This window comes from Bactrocera dorsalis, chromosome 6 (genome assembly GCF_023373825.1).
Source record: "Bactrocera dorsalis isolate Fly_Bdor chromosome 6, ASM2337382v1, whole genome shotgun sequence".
Lineage (NCBI taxonomy): Eukaryota > Metazoa > Arthropoda > Insecta > Diptera > Tephritidae > Bactrocera > Bactrocera dorsalis.
In genome coordinates, this window is record NC_064308.1 from 39,659,398 (window position 1) to 39,675,113 (window position 15,716).

General features: G+C 37.7%; 1 protein-coding gene and 1 long non-coding RNA gene across 6 annotated transcripts in view; one reads left to right on the forward strand and one right to left on the reverse strand.

Annotated features, from left to right (window-relative positions):
- The window catches only part of LOC105223446 (calcium/calmodulin-dependent protein kinase type 1), a 512,064-nt gene that overhangs the window by 286,057 nt on the left and 210,291 nt on the right, over positions 1-15,716 (forward strand). The window lies entirely within an intron of this gene.
- Positions 9,018-9,591, reverse strand: LOC125779634 (uncharacterized). Its single transcript, XR_007423421.1, has 3 exons — positions 9,441-9,591; positions 9,204-9,384; positions 9,018-9,145 (listed from the first exon to the last, which is right to left on the reverse strand). It is a non-coding gene; the product is annotated as an uncharacterized LOC125779634 (long non-coding RNA).

Below are 15,716 nucleotides of genomic sequence, written 5' to 3' on the forward strand. Positions count from 1 at the left end.
CCGGAAGGGCGTTATTAAATATGGTTTCAGTGGATAGGCACTTTCTCCCGCGACCCACTGTGATGTCGACAAGAATCGTTCCGGATGCTTTGTTAGTGAACACTTTGAAAATATTTTCGCGTCATTTACACTGCCTGGGTAACCAATCGTCACCTGTCTTATGCGCAATTTATAGACACAAATCGCTTGTAGTTTTACAGAATATTGACGTTTACGCGAATAGCAAATTTCATGCTGCATAACTGGTGCTTCAGCTAATTTTATTTCGGAACCATCGATGTAACCCACAAACCCTGGCATTTCTTTAGCAGTTGCGGACACAATTTCCAGTCTTTCTCTTTCATTGGGCCAGTATAAAAACTCATTTTTTAATCGCAATATGGCTTTGAAAATTCGTTGCGTTACATTTTTAATAGTGCCTCCATCACCCACACCAAATAAGAAAGCCACTTTGCGAACAGATTGTCCATCGCCGGAAGATCCCAACCGATACAGCACTATTTTGAGTTGCAGTTCGATTGGAAGTTGTGAAGCACTTAAACTTGTCTTAAAAAGAGCGTCATTTTTAATTAATTCTAAGATACGTTCGCATTCCTCCGGGCGAACACGAATCATCTGATTGAATCCTTTTTCCTCAAGATTCCTTAGCACATTTCGCTGCCAACTGGAACATTTTGGTAAGCCGAAATGAACGCTTCTTCTGTTGCTCAGCAAACAGCTCATGCTGATCAAAAAACTTTCAATAGCTTCGTCTTCTTCGTCACCTGGCAAACTATAAATATTTGTATTTAATGAAGAAATGTATGCAAATACTCACTTGATTCAACTTCTAATAGAGCGAATGTATGATTTTCACATAAAGAAGCTATAATTTTATTTTTCGGACTTTCCCGTGGCATTTTTGTCTTCTGAATTTTTCACTATCAGCTGATTAAGTGTAGAAATATGACAAAATATGACACACAACAGTTAAGGGTGCTTACAAGTGTCGTATTTTTTATGAATATTAAATATGACATAAGCCATACAACAAAGCTTGTGAATTGCCTAAATACTATTATAACACACGTACACACATGTGTTGCTTTGTATAGATTAAAACAGCCCCATATGATGTGCCGTACATACACACATATATTTAATTAGATAAGTAAGATTTCCAAAGTAGTACATAAGGGTTACAAATTTAAAAATAAAATTAGAATGAATAATTCTCAGCTTGAATAAAGTCTTTTTCCCCCACAAGCGGTAAGAACTCAAATATTCTTATTTGAGTTTAAAGTTTGGTAATACAAATCAAACAGTTTGATATTAAATATCAAACAGTAACTATAATAGTTCAAAGACTATGTTTAAAAAGGCAGCTGACAACCAAAATATTCCTAACCCACAAAGTGAAACTCAACAAGAGTATTTAGAGTCTGAAAATTTGTCTACTTATGAAGAACAATTCGAATCAGGGTGTACTTTTTTAAGAAAGTGAACGGGCTGGATGGAGTGTAGAAGTTCACGCAACTGAGGAAAGTTCTCTGACCGCCATTCACTTGGAAGTGGCCAAAAGCGATTCTTTTACATATGACTCAAGCAGCTCACGACTTCCGGTCTTTGACCAAGTATCCTCTGGGTAGCCTAAGAACATCCGTTTGAAGGCGAGCTAAAATGAGAAGGCGAAACATCCCCTACATAGGGTTGTGCGCTGGGTTTGGGACCCGCCACGTAAAAAATCATACCAATGAAAAGGAATAACAAGCCTCGGATGAGTGACCCCCCTTTTGATGACGACCATGGCAAACAAAATAAGGACTACGAATTGGAATGTCCGATCCATTAATTGGGAAAGTGCCGCTGCCCAGCTGGTTCATGTCCTTGTGAAAATAAAGGCTGCCATCACCGCCGTCCAAGAAATGCGATGGACGGGACAAGGAAAGAGACGAGTAGGTCCTTGTGGCATTTATTACAGTGGCCATATAAAGGAGCGTAAGTTTGGTGTGGGATTCGTGGTGGGAGAGAAACTCCGTCGCTGAGTACTCTCATTCATACCGGTGGATGAACGTCTAGCCACAATCCGCAACAAAGCGAGGTTCTTCAACATATCGATGATTTGCGGCCACGCCCCGACAGAATAGAAGGACGATGTGACCAAAGATGCCTTCTATGAGCGCTTGGAGCACACTTATGAGAGCTGCCCCCGCCACGATGTCAAATTCGTGCTTGACGACTTTAACGCCAGGGTGGGCAAAGAAGGTATCTTTTGCACTACGGTCGGTAAATTTAGCCTCCTTGACGAAACATCTCCAAATGGGTTGAGGCTGATGGATTTCACCGGGCCCGAAATATGGCTATCTGTAGTACTAGATTCCAGCACAAGAAAATACATCAAGCTGCGGATCGAAAAGCCACCAACCAGATCGATAATTTTGTGATAGACGGAAGACAAGTCTCCAGTGTTCCAGACATGCGTACGCTCCGAGGTCCTAACAACGACTCAGACCACTATCTTGTTGCAGCCAAGATTCGCACCCGCCTCTGTGCAGCAGAAAACGCACGTCAACAAACACGAGGAAGATTCGACGCCGATGACCAGAAAATTAACGCTCATACGATATCCCATTCCCGATGGTAATATTACTTTACAAAACTTAGGAAAAGCAAAGATTTTTCTCACAATCGTTTTAGAATCAATATTGATTAAAGAATCTGATCGAAGAAAAAAATAATTTTTCGTCAACGGTAGAAAGTACGAATTTGTTGGGATGCCATTCGAATTAAGGAATGCCTCATCCATTTTTACACGATGCGTCGACGACATTCTTAGAGAATACATTGGAAAATATGCAATTTTTATATTGACGATGTTTTAATATAGTCTTCCACACCCGAAGAACATACGGAACACCTTCGGACTATAATCAACGCACTGCACAATGCTAACATGAAAATTTCTTATGAAAAGTCACATTTTTTTCCAGGATACAGTTGACCACCTTTGTAAATTGTACATTGTAAAACATAATAGGATAACAGTTGACCTTGAAAATTAAAGCCATAAAAAACTTCCCACAACCTAAAAATCTAAAAGAATTACGATCTTCCCAGCTATTATATAAAATTCGTAAGAGACATTGTCAAAATTACGAATCCACTAAGATTTGAGAGAAGATTTAGGATTAATATCAAAGAACTAAAATGCTAAGACACTTGTACATTTAGACACAGCAGCAGTAGAGGCTTTCCAAATAACAAAAAATGCATTGCAAGTACAAATCGAACTATTTCAACCAGATTTTTCCAAACCTTTCAACAGATGCAAGCAACTTTTTTATTGTTGCAGTTCTGGCCCAAAATCGTCAACCAGTCGCATTTATTTCACGTACGCTGAATGAAACAGAACAAAACTAAAGGGTGATTTTTTAAGAGCTTGATAACTTTTTTTAAAAAAAAAACGCATAAAATTTGCAAAATCTCATCGGTTCTTTATTTGAAACGTTAGAGTGGTTCATGACATTTACTTTTTGAAGATAATTTCATTTAAATGTTGACCGCGGCTGCGTCTTAGGTGGTCCATTCGGAAAGTCCAATTTTGGGCAACTTTTTCGAGCATTTCGGCCGGAATAGCCCGAATTTCTTCGGAAATGTTGTCTTCCAAAGCTGGAATAGTTGCTGGCTTATTTCTGTAGACTTTAGACTTGACGTAGCCCCACAAAAAATAGTCTAAAGGCGTTAAATCGCATGATCTTGGTGGCCAACTTACGGGTCCATTTCTTGAGATGAATTGTTGTCCGAAGTTTTCCCTCAAAATGGCCATAGAATCGCGAGCTGTGTGGCATGTAGCGCCATCTTGTTGAAACCACATGTCAACCAAGTTCAGTTCTTCCATTTTTGGCAACAAAAAGTTTGTTAGCATCGAACGATAGCGATCGCCATTCACCGTAACGTTGCGTCCAACAGCATCTTTGAAAAAATACGGTCCAATGATTCCACCAGCGTACAAACCACACCAAACAGTGCATTTTTCGGGATGCATGGGCAGTTCTTGAACGGCTTCTGGTTGCTCTTCACCCCAAATGCGGCAATTTTGCTTATTTACGTAGCCATTCAACCAGAAATGAGCCTCATCGCTGAACAAAACACGCGCGCGAAACACATTTCGAACCGAACACTGATTTTGGTAATAAAATTCAATGATTTGCAAGCGTTGCTCGTTAGTAAGTCTATTCATGATGAAATGTCAAAGCATACTGAGCATCTTTCTCTTTGACACCATGTCTGAAATCCCACGTGATCTGTCAAATACTAATGCATGAAAATCCTAACCTCAAAAAAATCACCCGTTATAACACCAATGAGAAAGAATTACTAGCTATTGTATTTTCATTACAAAAATTGAGAAATTATTTATACGGCATAGCAGATCTATCAATTTGCACTGATTACCATTCTTCAATTTTTTCTATTTAAAAAAAAAATCAGAATACAAAGCTAAAACGCTGGAAAAATCTAATTGAAGAATATGTTGCCAAACTAGTTTATAATCCTGGTAACCAGAATATTGTAGCAGATGCTCTATCGCTTCAACAAATCAATAGTACTACAGATTGTTCAGATCATTCACAATAAAGTTCACCAAATGAAACCTCTTAATTTTTTTAAGAATCAAATAATTTTACTCCAAAATAATGAAAGAAACGAGGTTCTGACTGAAACAACTTTTCCTGATCGAATCGGACATACAATATTTTTTAAAGATTCAGAGAATTTATTAATTAAACTTAAAGACGAAATAAAATCAAATGTTACTAATGCGTTGAATATGAAGAAATATTTTTCCATTTAAAAGACAAAATTATCACTAGTTTTCCAAACTTTAACTTTGTGTTAGCTCAAAAACTATTAAAAGATGTAAGCTCTGAAAATGAATTAAAAGAAATAGTCGCACAGATACATAGCCGTGCACACAGAAATTATAAAGGCAAAATACAAAAAATATTGTTAACTAATTTTTGGCTAAACATTAAGGATATGTGTTGAAAAGTAGCAGTAGCATGTGAAATATGTCTAGAACACAAGTACGAACGGCAGCCAAATAAACAACCAATATAAAAAACTCCAACAACCACGTTTGTGGGAGAGCATCTTGTTATCTACGTAAACTTCTCACAAAGACTGCCATGAATCAATAGAGGGAAAAATAACACAGATTTTCCCGAAAGCCAAATATCTCATGACTGATAACGAAAGTATATTTAACTCAAATGTTGTAAAATCCGTGTACAATCGACTACAAATAACGCACTCAGCTACCTCAGTGCATCATTGAATAACGAACGCTCAAGTCGAACGTTTACATGGTACACTAATCGAGTTAGTTCAAAGTTTAGCCGCTCAGAACAAAACCGCGTAGATTGAAGAAATTTTTAATGTAATCCTCCAATACAATAGGACTACGATATTCACTCATTGACAGGCTGTAAGCCCGAGGACGTATTTTCCAACCGCAAAAATTACACCGACAGCAAGGATATTCTTCGGCAAAAAGAAAGGAAGGTATTAAATTATCATCAAAAATAGAATGGTCATTACATATAAACCAGGCGATATTATTGGATTGTCAAAAAAGTCTTGCGGTAATTTCGCTAGTTGGCGCTGAAGCGTATAATATGTACATTTGAAGTCGTTCGTGAGTTATAGCGTCGCAAACATGGAGCAAAATAAAGAGAAAATACGGCATATTTTACAGTACTACTACGATAAAGGCAAAAATGCATCTCAAGCCGCCAATAAAATTTGTGCAGTTTATGGACCCGATACAGTTTCCATTTCCACCGCACAACGATGGTTTCAACGTTTTCGTTCTGGTGTAGAGGTGGTCGAAGATACGCCACGCTCCGGAAGGCCTGTCGTCGAAAATTGCGATAAAATCGCTGAATTGGTCGAAAGAGACCGGCATTGTAGTCATCAAACCGTTATAAACAATTTGAAGAAGCTTGGAGTCACTAAGAAGCTCGATGTATGGGTGCCACACGAATTGATTCAATAAAAATACCGCAAGACTTTTTTGACAACCCAATATTTACAGCAAAACAGACCGAAAAAATAAACTCCCATTAAAATATAACAGACACAAAGGGAAGGATGAGCGCGGAACACGATTCTAACAGTGAGGAGGAAAATATTTCGTAAGGACAGCATTAGAAAACAGAGCACTTCATGCGGATAATAGGATTAGGATTTATTAACCTTTTAATATTATCATTAGGATTTTCTAATAAAATTACTGATTTAACGGGAAATACATTCGTGTTAACCGAAACCGATGCTGTTTTTATTTTTAGAAACTCGTCCTTCCTTTACCACGTTGCCTTATGAAAACATTTTAAGGTCGCATTATAGCACAACTCAATCTCAACAAGAAAATATATCTATATATATAAAAGAAAGTGACGTTAGTTACTACGCTTATAACTGGAGAACGCCTGGACCGATTTCGGTGATTACCACCAATTCGGACAGGCCTCCGCCCAAACAAGGAGAATACTTAAGAAAATTCTGGAAAAATTTTCCGAAAAAAAAAATTATGAAGAAAATAAATTTTCAAATACGATTTTAAAAAGGAAATAAAAACGAACATGATTTTAAATGCTGTATTGCCAGTAGATGGCGTTGTGTGCATGAACTTTTGACAGCTGCATGCATATGCACAGTTGGCAACCCACGCAAGATGCAATGACATATGTGACTTGAGTTTAGTAACATAAATATCGGCATTTTCTCAAGCTTTTATCGGCTTTCGTTAGTTATTGTAATTCAATTTTATTTAATACATTATCTATCGGGCATGTGCTGGAAATCACGCGATTTCGTTCCGTTTCCGAAATTGCAAATCGCATGAATTAGTTTGGGGTGTGCTGAATTCCACGCGATTTCAGTGAAGTTCGAAGTTAAGTTCGAAACAGCTGATTGTCAGAGAAAAGAAAAAATTTGTTTAATTTTGAGTTGAAGATTTGTGTTAAAATGAGCGTTTTCATTCTTTCTGCTTATTTATTGAATCAAATGAACTGGAAAAGTGATGAAAAGGTTGCGCGACGACTTTTAAGAGACCACTCCAATCCGTTGGATATTCCAGAGCCTGTGTAAGTGCATGCGCAAGGCGTTCTATTAAAAATTAAAACACAACATCTTCTTGCAGTCTTATTTCGTACTACAGGATAAACAAAGAGGCCTTTCGGAATGTAGTTAACGATATTAAGCCTTTAATACATTAGCAACCACGCTGAGATTTCTTGCGGAAGGAGGATTCCAATGGTCTATTGGAAAGGATTCACATATTGCATGTGATAGGACGACGGTATCAAAAATTTTAAAACAGATGTTAAACGTTTTAGAGCGAACACAATGTCCAAAGTGGGTAAAGTTTGGAAGGACACATTATGAAGTTCGTCAGTCCAATTTACATTTTTACAACAAATTTGCGATACCTGGCGTTATTGGCTGCATCGACGGGACTCACATCAAATTACTAAAACCTTGCGACAATGAGCATTTATATTTAAATAGGAAAGGTTGTTTTAGCGTCAATGCTATGATAGTAAGTTAAATAATATGGCTTTCATACTATTGTATATACAAAATTAATATTAACGCTTTTGCAGGTATGTGACTATAAAATGAGTATAACAGCTGTGGATGCGTGCCACCCAGGATCAAGTCATGATGCTTTTATTTTCAATTTATCCAATATAAAACAGTCTCTTTTATCCAGTTTTCAAAGCGGTGACCACAGCTCCTGGTTACTAGAGGATTCAAGCTATGCGTTAGAACCATATTTACTCACACCTTATCGCAATCCGACTGCTGGAACATCGCAGCATAAATTTAATTTGAAACATGCAAAAGCTCGTAACATCGTGGAAAGAGTAATTGGGTTGCTTAAAAGTCACTTTAAATGCTTGCAAACTGTTTTACCATATACCCCACAGAAAGTTGTTAAAATTATTAACGTATGCTGTGCTTTTCACAACATATGTCGATTTTATAATGTTGATGATTCCATGTATGCGTTTTCCGAAGAAGTAATCGATGATGACCCTGCTGAAAATAATAGCAGTCTTGAAACTACCGCGACAAATATCAGGGATCAAATTGCAAACAATTTAATGCAAACACTTTCAATTTCATAATTTTTTTTTTTGAATTGTTTGGTAGCAAAATAAAAAGACTTAATGTACTTCAATATTATTTACAGAAGGTGCTTGCTTTGCATTTCAAGAACTTAATATACTACTTGCATTGGGATACTTAAAAATAAGAATTTAATGGTATCTATCACATTTATATTACAGTTAAAAAAATAAAATTTAATTTATCACATTGCTTATACTAAAATAAAATTTTTTCAATTCTTCGTTTATACAGGATTATATATGTATGTACTTATGTACATGATATGCTTAAATAACTAGATAAATTGTAAACAAATTTTAATTCTTAAATAACTAAAAAAAAATTCCGAGATCTCATAACATTTTAAGTATTTAAAAAAAATAATAAATTTAAATTATCTTGCACGTTTCGTCCACTCCCACTTTTCTTCCTCTATCTCCAACATGCGTTTCTTCATATCACTTTTTTCTTTCCCAATTCTCTCCTTTATGGAATTATGCTGACGCAAAATTTCATTTTGTTCTGCGGTAAGAGAGTTCTGTATTGAAATGAGATCGCATAACTTTTCCATCGATTTTATCACTGCACCATTGCTATCTTTCAAAATATTTTTGGTGTCATCAAAACTTTCCAGGAGCTTCCCTAACGTTCCAGATATACAATCAACCGCACCTGCTTCCGTGGCCATGTGTTCTTTGATACATGCTTGCATTGAATTTGGTCTTCGCGTTCTTGTTGCAACCGCTGAAGTACTCGGTGTGGGATTTTCGTCATCAGATGATTCATTGCTATTGTTGCATTGTACACCGAATGAGGAACTTTGTGGAATACCTTCTACACAAGTATAAAGACCGCAAAGTTCTGCAATTTTTTCCTCAGTGCAGCTTAAGACAAATTGGTTGAAGGGACCTCCGCCGGTAGCTCTTGTCTCCGATTTATTGTGTGCAATTTTTTTGCGTACGCAGCCCTTCCAGTCCGACCAAACCTGCTCAAGAAAAATTGTTAATAACCACTTATGTGTACTTAAGAATATCTCTTTTGACCTTTTTCCATCCGTTGATGTCTTTTTGTGGTGGTCCTTGGCTGTTTAATTCTTTGGCTAGTTCTGCCCAAAGAGCCTCCACTGCCACTCGGTCGCCCTTGACATAATTTTTGGCAATGTCAGGATGCTGCTCCATAAAACTTAAAAAAGTTTCGTCTTGCCTTGGCGTTTTATGCTTGCCCCTAAATTTAAAGGCATAATTAATATATATCAATAAATACAAATTTAAAATACTTACATTTCTAATGTTTCCTTCTATTTTTCAATAAATTCGCGTGCCCGCCAGCTTCACGATTTCAAAATGGAAAACAAATGGCGGTTTCGATTTCTGGCACATGCCAAATCGTTGCGATTTGATGTTCGAAAACGAAAACGGATCAGTGAAATTCAGCACATGTCAGCACGATTTCGCTTACAATTTCATGCGAAAACGAATTGCAGCACATGCCCGTATATACATATATAAAACAAAGACGGGTTTGTTCGAACACTTATAACTCGAGATCTGCTGAACCAATTTTCATGGTTATTGATTCGTTGGATTGGTCTCCACCCCGAATAGCAGAATACATATTAAAAACAATGAAAACTCGATAAAATTGGATAATTCCAAATAGTAACTTTTTTCCATAAATTTTTTTTTTCAATTTTTGTTTTGTTTTTCAATAGTTTGATTTGTAAATTATTTGAATAGTTTAATTTCGGTCGCTTGCTTTTTTATTCCAGCTATTCAAAAGAAAAATTATTTAAAATTATTCAGAGAAAACTTTACGTGTGTTTCACACAAAGGGGTCAATTGCAGATTGAAATTTGTTACGAAACCACGAAGAGGTCGGCCTAATATCGGTCGGCGTTCGTTTTGCCATCAACGTATCAACTCCCAGGATGCGGTGACATACGTGCGGAATTAGGGATGGCGGTCAATCAGCGAGCGATCATCACAGCACGACAGTTGCGATGTTTGATTGACTTTATCTTGAAGCAACGTATATATGGTGCTGTTGGATGCTAGATGTACTCTGTTGAGTGGCAAAATAGAGGTTTTCGGCACGCACACGTTCTTCTTTGGATGGTGGATGATGGTTACACCAGACCAAATTGATGAAATCATTTCTCCGGAAATTCTTGATGTAGAGAAAGATCCAGTATTACATGAAGTGGTGGAAACCAATATGGTTCATGGACCTTGCGGACACTACAATCCCTTTTCGGTTTGTTTCGAAACGTTATCCACGTGCCTTTCTTTCGGAAACACAAACTGGAAATGATGGATATCAACTCTATCGGCGTCGCTCACCAGATAACAGAACATTCAGCATTCAACTTAGAAGAGTGAATATCGAAGTTGACAACACATGGATCGTACTATATTCACCATTATTGTCTAATTCATATTCAAAACTCATATCAGTGTTTAGTATTGCAGTTTGGTGAAATCGATAAAATACGTTTGTAAGTACGTCACCAAAGGAAGCAACATGGCGATTATTGGTCTTGAACAATACGGTCGATACGTGAACTGCAATAAAGCGCTTTGTAGGATATTTACTTTTGCAATTCATGAACGTTTTCCGACTGTTGTGCGTCTCGCAGTTAATTTGGAGAATGGGCAAAAGTGTGTATTTCAACCCAGAGAATACAGTATAGCCAGTGGAAACATCGCCAGCAACAAAATTAACATTGACGAGTTTTTTCTCAACTTTCGTCAGTGATCCGTTGGTGAGAACATTGCTCTATACGGAAATACCTTGATATTATACATGGAAGAAATAGTTACGCAGAAAGCAAGGCCAACCAGTAGATTGACATCCAGGTGTCTAATGCATTAGGACGAATTTACACAATCCACCCGAAAAACGACGATTGTTTCTACCTTCGGTTGCTATTGATTAATGTACGCGGTTCAACTATATTTGAGTCATTGCTTACTGTGAATGGTTTGATGTGTGCAAGTTTTGGAGAAGTAAGCCAGCAATTACATTTGCTGGAACACGTTAATCACTGGAATGAAAATGATGTTCGCATGCTTTTCGGTATAAACATCGACATTGCCAAAGACATTTTACATTGTCTTCGCTAAAATTTGGAAATGGTACAATTTCGGTTGATACTTCCGGTGGCTCGATATCAATTCACGAAAGATGAACTCATCACAAATGTTCGGACATTGGCTAAACTGCGATTCCTTAAGTGCACGCGCAATGTTAGCTGCCAAAGATACCGATGTTGTTGACTTAAACTGGAAGATTCAAAGTCAAATTCCGGGAGACTTGCGCTCATACAAATCGATCGATCGTCTTGACAATGAAGACGACGCCGTGAATTATCCAGTGGTATTTCTAAATTCTTTGGACAGGCTTGGTATGCCACCGCTTCATTTGCGTCTCAAAGTAGGATCCGTCGTTATTATGTTTTGCAATCTTCATGTGCCGAATACAGAGGGGAGAATGCTTGATTCTACGAATTCCTTTGAGTTCTAACGATTTTGCATTTCAGTTCAAACGTATTCCGGCATAAATAAGGAAATGCTATGTTTTTCACACGGCCGTGGCGTGCTCACGAGTTAGAAAACCATTTTTTCTGTACACCGGAACAGAAACCAAAAAACGTTGTTTATAAAGCTGTGTTACATTGAAAAAGAAAAATGAAATGATAAATTTAACTTTCTTTTCATTTCAAAATACATAATTTCACGCAGGACAACGGCTGCGGGGTCAGCTAGATCTTTTTATAAAGGTGAAAATTACGTACCCCTCTTTTCGTCTTTTTTGGAATGTTAATCTCATTATCAGATGATTGGTTCTCAGTTGACATTGTTCTTTCTTCTTTTAAATAATCACAAAAACGCGCACCACAAACGTTTGTATTCAAGGTCAAGTGTCAACTTTATAACTGGTAAACAAAACAAAATAGCGATGATCTAAGCAGCCGGCTAACCAGCCAATCAAATTCAGTTATTACTTAGGGTTTAAGTGAATAAAAATGTCAAATGACCTTTAATTGTATGACACAAGGTTGTTAGTTAAAAGAAAGAAATAAATCCATGATTTCCAATTGATTGTCCAATTCTGGACCTTGGTCTTGGTGGATTATAGTCGCGGTACAAACTTATTTCAATACTTCAGCACTTCTTCTTCTTCTTTACTGGCGTGGAAACCACTTACGCGGTTATAGCCGAGTTATCAACAGCGCCCCAGTCGTTTCTTATTTTCGCAAGGTGGCGCCAATTGGAGGTTCCAAGCGAACCCAGGTCCTTCTCCACCTGCCCCTTCCAACGGAGTGGAGGTCGAATACTTTCAGAGCTGGAGTGTTTTCGTCCATTCGGACAACATGACCTAGCTAGCGTAGCTGCTGTCTTTTAATTCGCTAAACTATGTCAATGTCGTCATATATCTCATACAGCTCATCGATCCATCGAATGCGATATTCGCCGTGGCCACCGCACAAAGGGCCATAAGTCTTTCGCAGAGCTTTTCTCTCGAAAACTCGGGACGTCGACTCATCAGATGTTGTCATCGTCAGTGCCTCTGCACCATTGTACAGTTTGGAGTCTGTTCGTCAAGAGAGGACTTTACTTCTCAATTGCCTACTTAGTCCGAAGTTGGATTTCGAGGCTAACATTGTTGTTTGTGTCGATACTGGTTCCTAAATAGATGAAATTATCTACAACTTCGAAGTTATGACTGTCATCAGTGACATTGGTGCCTAGTCGCGAGTGCGACGACTGTTTGTTTGATGATAGGAGATACATATTTCGTCTTGCCCTCGTTGACCACCAGACCCACTGTACACTCTTGAAGAAAATTTTACCCGACCGATTAAATCCTACAGCTGGAATTATTTTCTGAAGCAGCAGATTGAAGAAATCGCGCGACATTGAGTCGCCTTGCCTGAATCTTTCTTTGGCATCGAACGGCTCGGAGAGGTCCTTACCGATCCTGAGGGAACTTTTGGTGTTGCTGGGATACCAAATTCAGACATCGCGGCATAAAGGCTATTCCTTTTCATGCTGTCAAAACCAGCTTTGAAATCCACGAGGAGATGGTGTGTATCGATTCCAAGATTTGGCGCATGGTGAATATCTGGTCAGTTGTTGATTTGCCAGGTCTAAAGCCACACTGATAGGCCCAATCAGCTTTTTGACGGTGGGTTTTAATCTTTCACACAATAGCTAGAACCATATACGCGGTGTTGAGGAGGCTTATACCCTGTAGTTGGCGCAGATTGTGGGGTCTCCCTTTTTGTGGGTTGGGCAGAGCACACTTAAATTCCAAACGTTGGGCATGCTTTTATCTGACTATATTTTACAAAGAATATTTTGCATTTTCCGAAAACCTATGGGTTTACCCCCAAAGGTGATCTGCTCACCGATGCGCAGAGCATACTTAAATTATGGAGGGAACACTTCTCCAGCCCGCTGAATGGCAGTGAACGTAGAACGCAAGGAGAATGCGACCCCGATTCCCCAATCGATGACGGTGGAGCAGACGTTCCATTGCCCGACCATGAAGAAGTTCGAATAGCAATTACCCGCCTGAAGAACAACAAAGTGGATGGGGCCGATGGATTGCCGACCGAGCTATTTAAACACGGCGGCGAGGAACTGATAAGGAGCATGTATCAGCTTCTTTGTAAAATATGGTCGGACGAATGCATGCCCAAAGATTGCAATTTAAGTGTGCTCTGCCCAATCCATAAAAAAGGAGACCCCACAATCTGCGCCAACTACCATGGGATAAGCCTCCTCAACATCACGTATAGGGTTCTATCGATCGTATTGTGTGAACGATTAAAGCCCGCCGTCAATAAACTGATTGGAGCTTATCAGTGTGGCTTTAGACCTGGCAAATCAACAACCGACCATTATTCATCATGCACCAAATCTTGGAAAAGACCAAGTGAAGTCAGTAAGCTTAATAAAACCACACAAATGTTTCTAAAAATATTTTTGTTTAAAAATGTATTAAGATGTAATGAATTAGAAATATTTAAAGTGTTTAACAATTTGTATTTTGTAAAAACTTACAGTTACCATAAATTAATTAATTTAATGACAAAGTAAAAAAAATATTGTGCAATATTATTTTTGATCGCTTTAAGAATTGAAACTTGGAAATGACACATGTTTTAAAATTTTAGTATTTTAACCGCCTCGTAGCTTCATTTTCGAATATCAAGCGAGCGTAGCCAATGGTTTACGCTGAATTCACTTGTTTACAAGCAAAAGTGATATCGCTTATAACTGAGCGAAATTTCCTGCACATTGGTTTTGTAGTTTCTGTGAGAGTGTTTGATTTTGGTGATATCATATTTTATATTTAAACTGACTATGCCTTGTTCAACCTAAAATAACGTTTCCTTATCTGTTTGAAGAACATTTGTTATATTTGGTTTATTGAATTTGTCTAATAATTCAGCAGTGGTGTTTAAGAAAACAATAAACCAATATTTTGTGAGGCTATGCGAATGCGGTTTTTAACCGATCATTCAATATTGATTTCATTTCTTAAAGAGTTAAATGCTTTATATATATATTTCTCGATTGAGTTATTGAGTTGGAGAGTTTGTGGTAAATTTGGAGAACAGATTAGTCCAGCTTTGCAATTTGTTGTTGTGGTTTTTCTGGTATTTGAATTGGTAGAGTAATTCTGGTTGTGTGCGTGCTCGTGAAATAAATTATATAGGTTTTTTATTTGGTAATAATTGGATCAGTTTATATGGCTTACTACGTTGCTCTTTATGTTTCGAGATTAGAGAACAAAAACAAATTTTAATCTTAGAAAATCGCTGTATTGTTTTCCAATATATTCTTCATTAAGATTTATATAATTTTGTGCGTTTGAACCAATTGTCGAAGCACTTTGTTTTAGGTATTTCCAAAATATGCAATTTGAACGCATCTACCGCTTCTTCAGGTGTCGAAAAACGGTGACCTATAAGTTTATCCTTTACGTATAGGATAAAAAAAGACATTCGATCCCAAGTCAGAACTATAAGGCGGATAACTCTTTAAATTGAGTACTCAAAATGTAGTTGTTTCAGTCGATGATTTTTTGAAAGACATCTGGCAAACAAATGTTTGTGTATCTCAGAATTCACTGTTTTTCGTTGTTATAGTGGTAGTTTTGCGATATATACAGCTTGGAACTGCTTCATGCGCGAACAACTTTTGATGTATTCGGCTCATCTTGAAACATCCATGCAATCAATAGTTTATTTCGGGTGCATACGCGTATATCCATGTTTCCTCATCTTTCACGATTTCATTGACATGTTTCAAAGAACAGCTATCGCAAGTTTTTAACATTTGCCCGACTAATCGACACGAGTGATTGCCAAATTGTCAACGTGAAATTTTTATCAATTAAATGTCCAATACTGAATGTACATATCGCTCATTTGCTGCAGGACCGGCATAAGTCAAAAAAATCGATTCTCCAGAAAACGCGTTTAAAGTTTTCAACTGACTACAATCTTACACGGTGACTCCAACCTTACACCTCTTCTCAAGCGG